Consider the following 4,349-nt stretch of genomic DNA (forward strand, 5'->3'; position numbering starts at 1 on the left):
TATTGATGAAACTCATGATAATGATACTCACAATGATGATGATGAAATTGATGGAATCCATGATATACCTCTACTTGAGATGGAAAACATGACCCTTTACGAAGGTTCCCAAACAAATCTGCTCTCTGTTGTATTGTTGTTGGTGAATTTGAAGGTTATGAATGGTTTATCCAAAATAAGATTGTCATGTATGCTAAGGTTTTTCATATGTGTGTGTGTGTGTGTATGTTATTATTGTCAATAAAGGGTGAAACATGTGCCATTAATATTGTTTATATTAACAACTTATACTTTTTGTTGTAGAGTGATTGGTAAATTTTTGTTACCACTATCAAATATTCTCCCTCGCTCATATCAAGAATTATGTGCCACTATCCAAGATATTAGAATGGAGTATCAAGCAATAGATGCTTGTCCTAATGACCATATTATTTACCATAAAGAACTTGGATTTTTGATAGAATTCCCTAAATTTCATATGAGTATATATCGAATAGATCAAGAAACAAAAAGTGTGCCTCACAAGGCTCTTCATTACATCCCCATTATTCCACATTTACAATGATTATTCAAGTGCAGTAGCTTGGGACAAATTATGGATTACCATGCATGTAATAGAAGTCAAGATGCCATTATTCAAATTCCCACAGATGTCTTGACATTTATGGACATAGAGGAAAAGTGGCCATAGTTTAAAGAAGAACCTCAAAATCTCAGGCTTTCATTGGCAGGGGATGGTGTCAATCCATTTGGATAGTTGAGATCTATTTACTCGGTGTGGCCTATTTTTGTTATAAAAAATAACCTCCCTCCATGGATGTCAATAAAGAGGGAATGCATTATGTTGGCAATGATTTTTCTAGGTATTTTATCATTTTATAGTTATCTACATGTAATTATAAGTCTTGCAGAAGAATGGTCACAATAATTATATAATGTTGTTATTGTTCATTGAACTAGGTAAGTACCAAGTTAAATATATAAATTTATATAATGAGCCTCTTATTGATGAGTTGGTGGAGTTATGGAATGGTGTCACTATGTACGACATCTCTAGACCAATTGGACAAAGACATTTTCAATTCCATGCAATGCTTATATGGACAATACACAATGCCTAGGGGTTGACACATTTTTGTGGTATGTTATGGTGAATTCAAGATGCACATGATAATTCTAATTATTAAAATTAACATATTTAATCCAATTGTATCATTATCTTATAGGTCTTCAAACAAAGGGAAAACTTGCATGTCCATTTTGTGGTCCAAAGATGAAATCTAGTTATTCAAAAAGTTTAGGAAAATAGGCGTTTGATGAGTATAGGCACTTCCTTCACAAAAGTCATAAGTATCTAACTAATGAAAAATACATTTTCAATGGGAAAGAAGAGACAACATCAAAGTAAAGAATAATAACACCTCACCTATGGAAGTTAGAATATAATAGAATAATTCATCAAGGTAATGTCATTCCATTTGATGGTTTTTGTTTAAAATTTATATTTTGATATTGTATGTTGTTTACTAATGATGTAATTAATGCTTGTGAAGGTTGTCAAGGCATTATTAAGTACCTTCCAAAGAGACTAAAAATGTTATCCCAAATAATTGAGTAGGTTTCCCTATTACAAGGACCTACAAATCTTGCATTTGTTTGATACAATGCATATTGGAAATAATATAAAAGAGACATTGTGGAAAATATAGGATGGAAGGCCTGAAAAATAAAAAATTGTCAAAATTTCTAGTGACATTCGTGAATCCAATCATGCACTGAAATTTTTTATTCAATCAAATAGTAATGGAGACCAGATTAATATGAGTGTCCTTCCTTGGTTATTAATGGAGAAGAAAAGTGATGCCATAAAAATAGTATTACAAAAAACTAGATTTCCCACAAGATTTTCTACAAACATAAGTAGTCTCATATCAAAGAAATTTTGGGTTACAGTTGAAAATGCATGATTCACATACCTTCATCAAGGTAAGTCATGTTCTTCTGTACCTACAATATATTTGTAAAATTTCATGTACTTTTGATTGTATTTTGTTAGAAAATAATGAAATCATTAGTTTATAATTGTTGCAGTACATGTTACGTACCCGTATCTCTCCCTAACAGCTTTGACAATAACATAAAAAATGTGTAACATGATTTTGGAAAATAAATGAGGTAAGAAATTCAATATGTGTTCAATTTGTTGTATATATTTATTATATTCATGATTTGTCTCATTTTTATATATTTTCATGTCTTGAATCTCTTGTAGGTTGTTTTCATCCAAGTAAATCCTTAAAAAGAGTATAAAATATTGGAAGACAAAAATCCATAAAATGATGTGTGAAATGCAAAAGTGTCCACCTCCAAATTTTTTGAATTCACAAGAACACTACCTCATATATCAAGTTGAGGAGATTGAATTGTGTGGAACTATACAAACTAGGCCAATGTTGATGGTTGAGTGACACTTGAAATTTGTTAAGGCTTTGGTTTGACAAAGATTAGGTCTTAAAAGTCCTATGGTGGATGGATATATGGTATACTAGACTATGGTGTATGTTACTCAATATCTTCCTAATCTTGCAACAAAGACCCATATAGATTACATTTGGGATCCAAACCCCACTAAAAAATTCCAAGGGGAGTACTTGGCATGGAAAGGTAGATTGAGGAAAGTGAGAGGCAATAAGTTATAAGATGTTATTGTAGTTAATTATTTCCTAATCTTCAAAATAAATCAATCATAAGTCATATACTTATTTTTTCTACAATTTCTCGAGAGTGGGATCCACTACATTTTTATATTGCAAACAACTAAGATTGGATGATGGTATGGATTGAACAATGTCAACAATTTAGTCACACATTGAAATGAGAATGTGTGTCTTCATTGGTTAAATATGCTCACTATAATGGAGATTCCAATGTTCCACAAAGGAAAATAGATTTTTAGCAAATGTTATAAAATATTTCAAGTACATTAAATTTTTTTAATCACCTACATGTAAAATCATGATACAATAATTTTAAGATGTTTGACATATTATTGTAGGTGAAACACCACAAGGCTATGTCATGCAATGGTTATAAATTTCACATCAAGAAGTTGAATGACATGAAGAGAACATGTGATTCTGGGATTAGGGCAATGTTTCAAGTCACTAACATTTCTTCTAGAAATGATTGACATCCTCAAGAGTCTGAAAATAGATACTATGGCATCTTAGATGATATACTTGAGTGTGACTTTAATTCTTTCAAATTATTTATCTTCATTGTCAAATGGTATAGGCTATGAATTAATTAAAATGATCTTGATATAATTGTTATTGAACATGACAACATATTTCTAATGATTAATACAAGGTTGTTTGAGCTAGTTGAGGATGAGATTTATGTTCTTCCATCCACTGTGAGAAGGTATTTTACTTAGAGGTTCCACATAAGATGGGTTGGTCATTTTTTGTTAGACATGATCCAAGAGGAAGAATGAACAAGTATAATATAATAAAAGAAGAAGATAAAGAAGAAGGAGAAGATGATGGTCACAATCAAGAGTTAGTTGATCATGATCATCCTGATGCAATTTTTCTTGAAGAATAAGATGAAGAAGATGATGACGATGATGTTGCGCCTGATGATGGTGATGATGATAATGATGATGGTGATGATAATGATGTTGATAATGATGATGATGATGGAGAAGATGATGAGATGGATGAAGATGATCAATGACATGAATAAAATGTACAATTATGTGATCAATGCTTATGCTATTTAATATTGATTTTTTGATAGAAATGTATAGTTATGTGATCAATGCTTAATCTGATTAATTCATGATGTACCTTTTAATATTTTTAATTCATATGTGATGATTATGGTGGATGTGCTACATTAAGACTTATTATTGGTGCTTATTTCATGTTTATGTGTTGTGTGATGGTACCACCCTTGGTTGAATTAACAGGTAATGGATTACAAACATCGTCAACCCAACTTCTCTTGAGAGTCCTTTATAGACAACATAAAGTAAAGGTAAGAAATACAAAAAGTACACAATGATTATGATAACCACATATTTTACTCCATGTTCTCTACTATGTAATATTGAGTATAGGTATTGTGAATCTTTTACCTAACATAACATAATTGAATTACATGTGTAGGAACCCGAAGCACTTTCACAAGACTCCCACATAGTCTCATGGACTATTAGTAATAACTCAATACACCCTATATATCAGATTAATATCTTTTATCATTTGCAAAATATCTCTCTCATTTCATTGAATATAGGTACCAACAAATAGGTATTTTTAGATGTGTCTTCCTCGAGCAAGGGA

Source organism: Cupressus sempervirens, chromosome 1, assembly GCF_028749045.1.
Source record: "Cupressus sempervirens isolate cs-2001-9-10 chromosome 1, ASM2874904v1, whole genome shotgun sequence".
NCBI lineage: Eukaryota > Viridiplantae > Streptophyta > Pinopsida > Cupressales > Cupressaceae > Cupressus > Cupressus sempervirens.